The sequence below is a fragment of the Serinus canaria genome, chromosome 1 (genome assembly GCF_022539315.1).
Source record: "Serinus canaria isolate serCan28SL12 chromosome 1, serCan2020, whole genome shotgun sequence".
Classification (NCBI taxonomy): Eukaryota; Metazoa; Chordata; class Aves; order Passeriformes; family Fringillidae; genus Serinus; species Serinus canaria.
The window spans coordinates 50,026,971-50,040,948 of NC_066313.1; the positions used below are offsets into that span (position 1 = coordinate 50,026,971).

Sequence of the window (13,978 nt, forward strand, 5' to 3'; positions counted from 1 at the left end):
CCCTAAGGTCAAAGAGCACACATAGTTGCAAAGTCCAACAAATAAATGAAAATATAAATGAAAAAGCACAAAGCTTTTGGGATTTTAGGAGCATTTACAATAGGCAAAAGCAGCTGAAAGAGTTTTTGAACATGGCATCTTTTCTGGCTATACAAAATTACCTTCTTAAATGACAGCCACTTAAAAAACAAAAGCATGTCATAAAAGGAGTTTTCTCAGGGAGTTATGGTAAAGGAATGGGAGTAATTTTGAACAATGAGTTGAACATCTGAACTAAAGTCATACTTCCAAAGGAGAATGCAAAGTACAAACACCTGAGAAATTGCTAAAGAGAAGTTGGTTTGCGCATTATTGGTAATTTTCTTTGTTGTCATATAAAAAATGCTCACCTGAACTTTCAAATTGCACTCTTAAAGCTGGATTGAGGAAAATGTGAAAATGTCTTACACTGAGATGAGGAATAAAGCCAATGCTTAAAAGGAAGCACCTTCTGAAGCTGCTTTCAGTAGAACACCAGAAATTCTTTATGCTTGAATACTTTCTCAAATTACGGTTAAATCAGAAAGAAGCATCTTATTTCTTAATATAAATTCCATCATGTTCTGGCCATAAAGCTTTGCTATCATGGGTGTTCGATTGGATTAGGCAATTTTTACCATGGAGGCTTTGTTTTTCAGCAATGGGTATAAGAAAAGAGGGCTAAAATAACAGTAAGTAGGCAATTCAGTAAGAAAACACTAATGGAGTAAGTTGGCTACAGTGTCATGTTTCCCCAGTATGCATGTCAACCAACCCATCATGTTTCCAAAAGAAAATCAAGCCTTCTAAGATGTCTATTATCTTATTGTCACTGGGAGTATCATAGGGAAGATGAGCATGAGGTGACCTACTTGAGTGTGCTAATGTCTCTCAAGAGTCATGGTCATCATTGTCCTTTATTTCCCTGATTGCTCTGAAATGGCCACACTTACTTTTTGTTTTGAAATGTCAACTTATTTCTATCCTCCTCAAAGTTCCACTCTTGCCCTTGCTAATTTGCCCAAATTCAGCAATAGCCTGGTTGTAGATTATCACTGAGAAGAATCACTAATGAGCAATGATTCTTTCTGAAAATAAGGACCTTGACATGAGGAGTCTGGGTAGTGCAAGACACCATGTGCTAAATTACTTGTTTCTTGGGTGTTAATAGCAATGCCCTGAGGAACTTCAAAGGCTCTGAGGACTAATCAGAAAAAGAGTTCCTTGAACATATCACATGGACCGACAGACCCACACACAGGTATTGCTGGCCCAAACCTCTCCTCAGGGACAGCTGACTGCTTCTTTCCCACAGACCCTGGTTCCATTAAAGCCAAACGAAATCCTCTTCAGTCTCAACCAGAGCTCACCTACAACTTTGGGACTTAATGTACTGAGCAGGTGAGTGGGAAATCCGAAGTTAATAAGGGAGATGGGTGAATGCACAGGAGCACATCAATTAAGGAGACAATGGCAAAACCCCTCACTAAGGGTGCTAAGCAAGGAAATACCCTGCTATGAGAGTATGTTTCTTTAACAAAATAAAATGAAAAAACAGACAGATGACATACAGCCAGATTCTATGCACTGGAGAGTTTTTTTAACTATAAAAACCTCTAAAGCTAAATCCTGTCTGCATTTAATCCAAAGGAATTCTTCAGATGGAAAAAAGTCCCCACTTGGCTTAAAGCCAGCACAAGCAGTAGCAAAACGAGGGTGGTTTCTAGGAAGTGAGTGCACAGTGGGGATGAATGAGAAATCCTTCTTTGATCCTAACCCATCCTATAAAATCCAGTTTGTGCAGCCAGGCTAGTTCAGTCAGTCAGTGCAGCTCTGAGGATGGACTAGTGGCCAAGAACTGAAATGCAACCCAGCTCACTGAGCATCCCCTCATTCCCTCCTCTTTGGGCAAAATCACACTGAAAAGAAGGGACTTTAAAATGCCAGTTCAGTCTGTTTGATTTATTTAAGCATTTTGGAAAAATAAAATTTTAAATTACAAAAAAAAAAAAAATTATGTAGAAGTTTAGTTTTGCAAAAAGACACTGGAGCAAAATAAATGTAATCATTTCAAATTACATCAATATTTGGTACAACTGGCCTCAGTGCATAAACAAATATGGTCAAAGTTAATATCACTAAGTTAAACAACTATGAACAAAATATTTTTATGTAAGTGGACAGACCAAAATATTATTTTGTAATTGCTCTGTAGGAAGCATGATGCCTTTTATGAGAAAAATATAAGAGCAGTTACAGACTAGGAGTTAGTGCAAATACCTGCCTATGTCAAGTTGAAATATGTGCTCTCTGTGCCACAGATACCAGGTTCCTTAACAGATTAAAAAAAAATTAGTGCAACACATTCTTCATATTAGATTTTGGAAATTTTATTAATCATTATGTGACACAATAAAGTACTTCAATTTAAAACATGCAAAAAATAAAGCCGAGACACATCTTCACTAAGCCAGGAATCCAAAACACTGACATCCATGGCTGGTTTGTCATCCCAATTTTCCTTCATTACAAATGGGAAGAAATGCACTCCCTGCAGAGGGCAATTAATTTCCTTCAAGATATGTCTTATGAATCACCCTATGAAGTTACCAAGTTCTTTCTAAAGGCTATACAGACTCAGAGGTCTGATGCTACGGTGTCTAGATGAATTCAAAGGCAAACAGTTAGTTACAGCCTTTGGAATGACAGTTTTGTAGCTAAGAGGCTTAAGGCAAATTAGACAACTGTTCCGTAGGCAACTTGGATTTGGTTTTGTTCATGGCCAAAATTCCTGCTGTGGGGTATCTGCTAGCTACTTAAAGCCACTATAGGGAAAGCTCATGTGGTGTTGCAGGTATAAATGCACTCCAGAACACACCAAATTTGAAAAACAAACTCGCTGTGCCAGCATAAACAAACCTAAGGGACTGACTGCAGCTCTCATAACTTTAAATCATTACCATCAGGAAGAAATGGCCAGTACCTTTCCCAGTCTAAAAAATAAAAGGTTGTCAATATCAACAAAACACAAATGGAATATTTCAACTATTTTTCAGTGGAAGATAGGCAGGATCCATTCAGCAATCAGTGCTGAAGAGCAGCAGAAGGATTGCTTTTGAAGTGTTTAGTAATAATGAGCATTTCCACATGAACACCAGTTAAACAATTTCATCACTGAGAGATAATTTCTGTATTCGGTGGACTAAGGTACACCGTGGCACTGGCAATGCTGAGAACATCTGAAGAAAGAATCTGTGCTTGCTTTCCCTTGCTCCACAGATACAATGTGTTCTCTCTGGAAAAGTCACCTTGCTCTTGGAGGAGGCAGGATGCGAGCACCCAGAACTGTGTGTTCCTGCTTTGCAAGAGTCCAGCTGACACTCCCATTTCCCTCCGCACAACTAGAAGCTGTATTTCAGCTACCTAACCCATTCACAAACTCATAAAAATTTTGACAAGAGACAACAGGATATTTAAATTATGTTGCAGACATCTGTTATTGCTATGATGTCAGCATCAATATCAGGAAAGTCAACAGGATCTTAAGATGCCTTAGAAGAAAACCAGTGTCTGTTTAATGTCTCCTCTGAAACTGTTTGTTTGGGTTTTTTGACACCACTAGGGTAAGGTTCATCTTGCCTCTCTTCAGCTGTGTGAAATCCAACAACAATCAGCAACAACAAATACCTGGCTTGTTTCCCTTCTATGTCAGGTATAAACTGGATGGATTAGTTTGTTCACTACAGCAGGTTTCTGTCTCTCTCCAGTGACTATACAAAGAAAGTAGGTGGCTGGTGTTCACAACTATAATCCATTTTGTGGGACCTAGGTGAAAAAAAACCCCACAGGCCTTTACTGCAAAAATCCCTTTCTAAAGCTTTTCAGAATTTGCCATTAAACTTTTTTTCATCGAAATTAATGTACAGAAATGTACTAGGGGTAATCTTAAATCAGACACAAAATGACCCTTCATCCTCTGCTATAATCCTATTGTTCATTCCTTTACTCAAAAGGAAGTAAATTGGTCTGGCTTACTTTTTATAATGGAAATAAAGTATATGGATTTTTAGAAGAAAAAAATATAGAAGAAAATATCGTTTTCACTGAATGTAAATTTGGTGCTCTATCTTCGTAGTCTAGTATTCTCTGGCCTGACATCAAACTGCTGATCAGTTAAAAAACACCTGTATGCTAGGGAATAGTACAGATTTCATCTTTAAATCTTTGATATTCTTCAGGGCACTACAGAAAGATTACTGATGAAAGTATATCCATTAATTTAACAAACACAGGACAGCACTGATTCTATTAGAACTGCTAACCTAGTAACCTGATGTGAGTGAGTACTTTAACTAAATGATGGTTAGAAGAAGAAATTTAAATTCCCAGTGAATCTCACAGAGAGTCGACTGCAGGAAGGTCCCTACTGGCAGAATGCCTGCATCTCTCTAGGAGATGTGAGATGTAAGGAGGAGTGAGGCTCTCAAGCCAGGCCAACTTCTCACCATGCATTTTGGGCTGGATACAGACCTGCATTAATGCCCCATTCATGCTTTATGACCGGGGTTAATAATCATCCCCACTACTTAACCATCACTCTAAGAGTTTCTGGATTCTTTGGCAGCAACTGCCTCTCTCTGACAGACATGACAACCAGACACCTGAGCTGAAAACTGACAAAAATTTTAGTTATTAAGTACTTATAATTTAAGTAGTTATTATAGAAAGTTTGCATAAGACTCTATGTTTTGAAGAATTCGGTGATAGGAAACTGGACTACAGAGGTGGCAGCTGGCAAACCTCCAGAAGATTTGAATTCATGCTATTTACAGATTTTTTAAAAGTTAGCACAACATCTTGGAGCGCGTGCATGTCTATGCATGGATTTTAGTTTTTGTTTTAAATGTATATTTTAGGCTGATTATAGCAACCATTTATCCTGTATCTCCTGACCTCTGTGCTTACTCAACCTTTATGATAAAGTACTTACACAGCCTGCTCTGAGCAGCTGGGATTCAGCAAATCTGCCTTAAGAAGGAAGGTTCCTTGCTGTGGCATTTGCTGTGTGGTTAACAAAGAGAGACAGTCACCTGTGGAGGATGCTTGTTCTATAAAAGAGATGACAAAATACAGAGGATGGTTTACCCTCTGCTTCAGCCCTTCTCTTTCCAGGAAAGGGAGACACTCCACGTTCACCCTGACAGCTGGCAAAAGATATTCCATGTCAGTTCAGGGTTATCAAATGTAGCCACAACAGGTTACCCTGCATGCTCCAAGATCTGTAGGAGGCTGGGGTCCTCCCAGGTGCCAGCTCTCAATCAACTGATCCTTGCTTTGCCTGATTAGCTGGCACCTTCTGATAGCAGTGTCAAGGACATGAGGAGCCCAGGACTTCCTTTGCCAGTAGGGTCTTGGGTATGAACGCAGGTAGCATAAGCTTTCTGATTCTCTGAGCCAAGGAAGGATGCACTTGTGGTCCTTAACCCTGGTACCAGAACCACTCTAAAAAACCAAAACCAAATGGAAAGATCGTGTTTATCATGGAATCCAGTGCATGCTGAGCTAGGACTGGAAAAGCTTAAGGGCACCACCACATGGCTTGACTGCTCAGGGGCTGAGCAGTCATGCCCCAGTGGTGGAATGGAGGCCTTTTCCTCATGAGAAAAGGCTGCTTGATCCTCAGAAGTTTCCAATGATATGTGGAGAGCATCACCAGAAGAATCCTACAACCTCTTTCCCTGAAAAGCCCAGGGAAGAGTCTTTCTCCATTTACTGTTCCCCTTTCTACCCACTGCATAATATACCAGATAATATTATAATATTCCAACAGTTCATCTGACATGCACAAGTTTGTCAGAAGCTTTTGAGATTAATGTACTGAGCACAACAGACTCAGTGACCAAGAAATTGCAGAAACTGTCACGGACTCCACAGATTAGATTTGACTGGTTCATAATCTTAGACAAACAACAATTCACTCAAATTTAAGGAAGTTCTCCTGTCCCACTTCAGCCCATATTTGCTGAAAAATACCTTAGCTGTAGAAAAAAAGGAACTTTTATCCAAGGGTCTCTTTAGTTTTTGTCTCACATCAGTCAATATGTCTGTTAAACCAAAACAGACATTTGAAGTGAGAAGAAAAACCTCAACTGAAACCAAAACAGCCCACAACTCCAAGAAGAACATGATATAATAGTGAAGTCATTTATTTGTTACTTTAGTCTCTGAAGCACACTAAAAACCTTTTAATTCCTTTGAAAACTTCACTGTACAAGGAAATTGCCTTATTTTTAGTTGCTCCTATTTTGACAGTCTTAAATTCTATTTGACTGAAAGGTAATGCCCCTTTGAAGGACTTCTGCATGCATATCTGTTACAGAAAGATTTAATTTGCTCAGCCTTCCCCTCTATTCACTTGACAAAACTATATTAATTAATATGTATTTAGTCAGGAGATTTTTTTTTTTTTCCCAGCAACAAATCACAGTGGACATGAGTACCCTGGCACCATTGTTTCTGGTGTTACACTGACACTATGCTACACTACTTAAAGTCGTGTCAGCGTAATAAAGCAAGGGCAAGTTTGGCTTATCCTTCTCAATGATTCAGGACTTCTAAAACAGGTGGTTTCTGGAATTTTGTTTTGTCATAAAACATGGTGATGGAAGACTGATTGACACACAAAGTTTTACCTTCAACTTTCCTTCAGCAATTAAAAACATTATATTCGAGAAAGTAACAAGAACATAACCCAACACAACTTAAAACTGAATAGAAAAAGTAATGATAAATCTGACACTCATAAAGCCATTAAATGTCTGAATAGAACAATGCTCCATCTATTTTTATCTGCTTTTTCTTTAAACAGGTTATAACAGTCTTTTCTTCCTGCTTCTTTTCTGCCTTTCCGTAGGATAAGTTAAGGGGATTTAGTCATCATTTTCAAAATTAATTCACTCCCTTTTAACACTGACTACCAGCACCACCAGAGGCAAGCAGAGATGCCACACAGGATTTTCCTTGTTGGTTTTGCCATCTCACTTCAGTGAATCAAATCCCAGAAAAAGCTGACAGATTAAACAGTGTACTGGTATGGAGACAGGTCTCAGGTCTTTGGAGGAGCAGTCATGCACATTTTTCCTTGTCAATTAAGTCAGGCAATAAACACACACACACACACACACACACACACACACAAACACACACACACACACAAAAAGGTGAAAGCTAATCCCTTAACTGTTTTCTCTACGTGTGTCCTTCAATATATACTTGGTGGTCTCTCCATGTTGAAGAAATGCAAGCCCACTGTCACCAAGAGCAGAACCACATGGGTCAGGACCCAACATTTTCAGTAAATAAGCAAAGATATCTCAAGAAGATAATCAAAATCAAACCAGATCTGTAGTGACCTCAATTTCACTTAAATTTCAGCTAGCAGTATTTGCCTCTAAATAGCATGAGATAAGAAGAAATGGAATTTTTTTCTCGAGCTATTTTAAGGGCAATGACTGCTATACATAGAGTCAGAGTAAGTGGCTGAAGTTAAATTTAAAAGACAGACATATTTTTGTTTTCCTGTTTCCAAATAGAGTCTCATCTGTTCCTAAGTCAGAATAACAGAGGCAAAAAGAGAAGGAAAAAAAAACCACAGTAAAGAATGCCATCCTCCTGCAAACAAGAGGCCTTTCAAGTGTAGGATGCAACACCAAAGGAAAACCATGTTTGGCTTCAGCTATTTTGATACGGAAAGATAAAGCCTATTTCTGAGTCTTGTCTTAAAAATGGGCGTTAATTCAGGTCTTCCAGAATTTTTGCTATTCTAAAACAGGTTTAAAGCACTCTTACTGGTGCCTGGCTTCCCTAACTGTCCACAAAACTATTGCTTAAGTGAATGAGGTAATTTATGGAAAATTCAGTATGCTTGCACAGAAAAACTTGCTAAGCTATCCAGGTGTGGGCTTTGAAGCACATAACACTTCAAACATAAACACTGAAATGTTCCTTGTCACTGCAATACAATCAAATTTGAAATTTCAAGCGAACTGGACTTAAAGGTACTGTAATATTGATATTTAGTGTGTAGAACTTAAACTATATACCACTCTGTCTATTCTGCATTCTAAAGAAAATCTCTTCGTGCACTATTTCTTAGAACTACTTATTTCTCAGATGAAACCAACATGCATCTCTGTTACCTATGTCTTTCTTTTTTTTTTTTTTGCTTTGTTTGTGGAGTACTTATTCTCTGTAACAAAAGACACATAACAGAAAGTGTTTTTATTTACGTCCACCTGAGAGGTGTTGTAATATTGGAAGAGCCATCTCACAAGTCATGCATAGAGAAATCTAAAATTCAGTTGCCATGCTAACAGGAAGTCACTCAACTAAGTCCAGTAAAACAAAAGTGCATAAATGATGCTTTCGGGTGAAACAGAGAAATATTAGATTAACAAGTCTGTAGGTTTTGACAACTGTTGCCACAACTACAGTGCCTCGGTAGAGTGCTGAATTTCTGTCGGCATTTAAACCTCCAGAGCATCAGCAGCTTCTTCCCAACAGGACCGCAGCTTCTCTCCCATCACCTCAGGCGTCAGGGCCCTGCGCTGTAAACCCCATACGGGGATGAACCCACCAGTCCCTTCCTCTGCTCCAGGAGCCGTCCCACGGCCCACTTCACCCTGCCCTGCTCCTGCCGCCTGCACCTCGCCGTCCTCCAGGTCCCCCCTGGGGGCTGGCAGGATCCCCGCTTTCCCTGGAGGGTTCTTGCGGACTGTGCCAGCGGCCAGCGAGGTCCCCTCGGGGGCAGACAGCTGCGGGGACACCGCAGCCGCGGCCGCCACTGCCGTGGGGACCAGGGGCGGTCCGCGGCGCGGCTCCCGCACCCACCCGTGTGCGTGACATGTGAACTCCCGCTGGCGCTGCCGGGGACCGCGGCGCTCTCAGCGCCGGCAGCAGCCGCGGGGGCGAGGGTGGAGTGGGCGCGGAGCGCGGGTGGCGGATGCGGAGCCTCCTCCTGCCCCGCAGACCGGCCCCCGCCCGCTCCCTCCGGCCCCCTGGGCGCTCCGCTGTGCTGCAGGTGTCACCCAGCGACAGAAGGATGCCGCTCCCCAGGGCAGCGGCTGCCAGGGAAAAATACGTTTATTACATACAAGACGAAGAAGAGATCCTAACACTCCTCTGGACTATCACCAAGGGCCAAGGGCGTGCACGACGTTGCTTTAGGCTGCTTGCGTCGGTGCAAAAAGTTACCTTAGACAGTCATAGGCACTACTTTTTGCACAGGATCAAAAAGGTAATCAAAGGCTCAGAAAGAGGACAGGTCAAAGTTGACGAGAACTTACTTGGTTTAGGTGCTTGCGTTGACAGCGGGCATCTTCCGACAGCAGTTCTAACAGGTCACATTTTCCCATGGAAGTTGTACCCTTTTCAATCCCGTTTGCAAATTAAATCCCTTCAGAACGTGTTTGTTTTGTTTCACTGGCTGCCGTCCATCTCAGGCACTATCCCCTTTTTTTATTTTATTTTCTCCATATTTGCCAGACACGCAGGCACTCTCGGACGCACGCCACGAGTCAGCGGGTGCCCATCACCGCCGGCCGGGGGGACCGCGCCTGCCGCCGGGTTCCGCTGCAACAGATGAGAGGCAGGTTCTTCCCCGGTTGCTTAGCGCGGCGCCTCCTTGTTCCCCCGGGAAGCCTCATGCCGGCTGCAAAAAGTAACAGCTCCTCCCGACACGGCGGTCCCCTCCGGAGCGCGGGCTGCGCGGCGCGGGGAGGGGGGAAAGACACCCCAGTACCGGCGGAAGGAGCGCGGACGGGCACACGCCGGGTTCCTCCGTCCTCGCAGCTGCGCTCTCTCCTAAGCCGGCCGCAGGCTGCACCTCGGCGGGCGCCGTCCCGCCGCCCCCCGCCCGCCCGCCGCCCCCGCCGCGCTGTCCCCGCGCCCGCGCCGCTCCCGCGCCCGCCGCCGCCCGCCTGCGCCCCCCTGCGGCCGCGCCGCGCACCGCGCCGGGCTCCGCGGGGCTCCGCGCACGCAGAGGCTGCCCCGGGCGCTCCGCGGGGCTCACCGCAGGCCGCGCCGGGCACGGGGAGGAGCGAGAAGGCGCCCTCCGGGCGCTAGAGCAGGGCTCGTCGGCGAGCGGAGAACGAGCACCGCTCGGGACCGCTCGGAGGCAGACGCACCAAGGAGCAGCCTCGACTCCGCAGAAAGTTCGCTGTTACATCGCTCCGCATTTGGGAAAGCCCTGACCCGCTCCATGCAGCCGCGGTGGGGCTCTGTGAGTCCGCCTCCGCGGGGGCCTCGCCCGGCGCGCTCCGAGCCCGAAGCCGGGGTTCGCTCCAGGTAGTTCGCCCGACGCTCGTTCCCGAGGCACAGCGAACGCTCTGCCCTGTTTGCGCCACTCGGCGCAGCCTCCAGCCGGGTGGTCCCTGCCCCTGCGCCGCCCCACCTCGCCTGGTGCCCCTGGGTCAGCCCGGTCTGGACGTTAACGGGACCGAGCCGCGGCCAAGACTGGTAATAGAGGAGCAGAGGGAATGAGGCTGCTCAACCCCCAGTTCCTCGCTTTACTTTTCCTTCCCCTAAAAATTTATGACAGAACTTAAATGCAGGAGCTTAGAAATAGTAGGAAAAAGGTACAACGTGCAGAGACAGAGATGCATAACAGAACATCCGTGTCTTTGAACATGGATGTTTGTTTGTTTTTTGGGGGGGTAATATAATAGTAATACAAAACAACAAAAACAATAATTATTTGCGGTTTGTTTGGACTCAGCCGCACGTTGGGGTCTGGACACGATGCGCGCAGGGACCACCTGGCACCATGTGCAGAGCGTGCCGTGCCCGGGCGAGCATCCCTCAACTCCGGCCCACTCCTGCCCCTCCCGGGAGGCTGGCTCTCGCCTGGCCTAGGGCGGCTTGCCGCTAGGTTCGTGCTTTGCCTGTCTCTTTGGATGAATATCTTCCACCTGGGGGCTCCGAGAGAGAAGCGGGGTGAAATAAGCCCAGGGCAGCACCGGGCACGGCCGAGTCTCAGCGGGGTGTGCAGTGTCGCGCAGGCAGCCCAGCTGCCAAGAGCCCCTTTGCTTCCTGCACCGCCGGGACGGGAGTGTCCCTCGAGCTGGGTTTCACCTGCCTCCCTGGAGAACACCGAGGAGTGAAGCGCTTGCCAAAGCAGGCAAGCCTGAAAATATTACTGCGGCAAGTGTGAAGGAAGTGCCAGCCACAGCACGCTTGAAGGCAACTGTGAGAACGGGCACCAGACCACCAGACCTCCACGGGCAGCAGAGGTGATGCAATTAATCTGCATTAGGCTGTGCAGTGAAAATGCCAGATAGATTCTGCTCTGGGACTTCCCCATTTGCAGCAACAAGTTTCTGCATCAGGCTGCTGTGTGAAGCACTGGCATATGTATTTTAGATGTGCCCCAAGTTAGGCACTGCTGGGATTTCAGCAGAAGCATACTGCCTTTGGGGACCTGCTCAGAAAGCAGTCTCATCCCACTGGGCAGAGTGCAGTACAGGCAGGCTGTAACAGCTTTCTCGTCTTCCTGAGAGACACCAATGGAACATGTGAGGTCAACTCGTGTCAGTTCAAGTACAGATCAAATATCAAAAGCAGCTGCTTGGAAAGGTGAGCCAGTCATTCTAGTGAGCATACATACATGTAGCAAATGTTTGTGTAGACCCATACATGCATATCCACACAAAGGCAAGGAGAGAGGGCTGGGTAAATAGAGGCACACGTGAGGGCCAGGCAAGCTGCAATGGCTGCTCCATCAGATTTCATTGGAATTGGCAATGTGAGCACATCAAAATGTTATTGGAACATTTGTACCTCTCGTGAAGGCTCCCAACAGCACTGGTGTTGCTCTGTATTGCTACAGATTGGAAGTGTAATCACAGCTTACTTTCAGAGGCATTTCCCAGAGCAGAGTGCTTTTTCCCCCATATATTTCCTTATTAGATCATGAGAAGCCAACTTCTGTTTTGATTGTAATATTTAATTTTTCACAAGCAAATACCTCTATAATTAACAGTATTTCCTGTGCCTTTTCATGCATACTGTGACATTTCTACTCTGCAGGGATGAGCACAACATGGCACTATCAATGTGTTTTACATTTCCTGGCATTTTACATACCATAACACATTAGCAGTCTCCTGTGGGTCTTCCCAAGCTTATAATTCCTTATTAAACTAATGTTCAGATAAAATCTCTGTGGTATTTCTCAGATGAGAATTAAGTAAACAGAATTTTACCTCTGTTTCAGGACAGTGGAGTCAAGATCCTTGCAACATTTTGAGTGTATGCTAGTACGTTTTATTCCTAACATGTAGTTTAGCTGCCAAATGTTCCTCAGCAGTAAATACTATGGACAGGAGAGAGAAGGAAAGGGGAAAAATTAAACATTCTGTGAAACCCATGTCACACATTGAGGTTTTAAGGGTGATAAAAAGCATGATTGGGCATTCCTTTAATCTGTTCATAGTGTCACACCAAAATAAGTTCCCCTTAGGACCTTCTCCATTTCTACCTCCCATGTTACATCCTCCTTCTCAGAACATCTACTGACACAAGCCCAGGCGCTGATCATTTTCAATTCAGCCAAATCTTATATATCCAAAAAAACCAAGCAGATTGGGATTTCCCCTTCTCTCTGCTGTTTGAGCAAATATCAGTAGGATACATCACTTGCTTTTATTTCATGAACAGAAAAACACAAGATTAAAGACAGCTTGAAAAATAAGATAGAGTTGGGGGATTTGTAAAATACTAATTGATTTCACCTTCTAAATTAGTGAGTACAGGTAAGAGCAACTGCAGCAGCTATGATTCAGTATAACTTTATCCAAATCAGGTAAGCTGACTTGGCTCATTAACTTTAAAGAAGAAAGGAAAAACCAATGCAGAAATTTTAACCATATTTGCTCATTTGGTACTAGGAAAATGGTATTTTTATGTCTCAGCTCCTTTTCTTTATGTGCTAATGAAAACTTTTCTTACAAGCATGGACATTGAAGAGATTATGAAATTGTCTCCAAGATGGAGATTTTATGTGAAAGAGTCTTGTACTAATTACTCAAAATAATTGTATTGAATTTATTAACAGTTATTTGTATTTTTTATTAATTTGGAATAATGAAGAAAGATTTTCTCAGACTTCTTATTATCCTCATTTATTTTTAAATATGCTTCTACCAATCCATTGCTCATTAGCAATGATGTAAAATCACACAGTACAAAGGCATCTCCTGTTACAGTTTAGGGTTTTTTTTCCTCTATGTTTGTTTTGGCGACTACAGAATAGGGTTTATAATTTTTTTTTCTCTGTAATAATCTAATTGATGAAATCTGTAACAAGTTAATTTCATTAATTCTATTGTTACAGACCCTGCAGTTCTCCCAGAGAGAACTCTGCAAGCAGCAAATGGTTCTTGCCAACCCACACCACGCATTCCATACTATTAAGTCTTTTCTTCCACATAACTCAGTGTATTACCATTTATGTACTTAAATACCATTAGACAAAACTCAAGTTTCTGAGACTCGAGAAAGAGAGATTCTATTTGTTGACTGATAGAAGAATGTGGATTCCGTGAAAGAAGATGGGGAATCCCAGTCAAAATCTTTCGTTTTCTATGAAACATTTATTGGCCCAGATATCATTCTTGTGAAGGTTTAATGGGGCAAAAAGGTTGTGAATGAAGAGAGAGAGACAAGAAAATGCAAGGGAAAGAAGTAGAGGAAGAGATTGATTCAGGGATGTGAAAAAAAGAGTAACACTTTCTTTTAAACAAGCAAGTACTGACCTCAGCTGCAGGACTCTTTCACTCAGGTTGTTTTTCTACACCAAACTAGAATCTTGAAGTATATTTCTTTTGTGTTTGTCTTTGGTTGGTTTGCTGTTATTTTGGGTGGGTTTGTTTTTGGTTGTTTCTTTTCATTATAAGGTAAAATA

General features: G+C 43.5%; 1 protein-coding gene across 1 annotated transcript in view; it reads right to left on the minus strand.

The window, feature by feature from the left end:
- The window catches only part of TRPC4 (transient receptor potential cation channel subfamily C member 4), a 129,317-nt gene extending 119,426 nt beyond the window's left edge, over positions 1–9,891 (minus strand). The window contains exon 1 of the mRNA XM_009102902.4: positions 9,363–9,891. The gene's annotated coding sequence lies outside the window, so the exon portion shown is untranslated. The remainder of the gene's footprint in view (positions 1–9,362) is intronic.
- Positions 9,892–13,978: the final 4,087 nt, after the last annotated feature.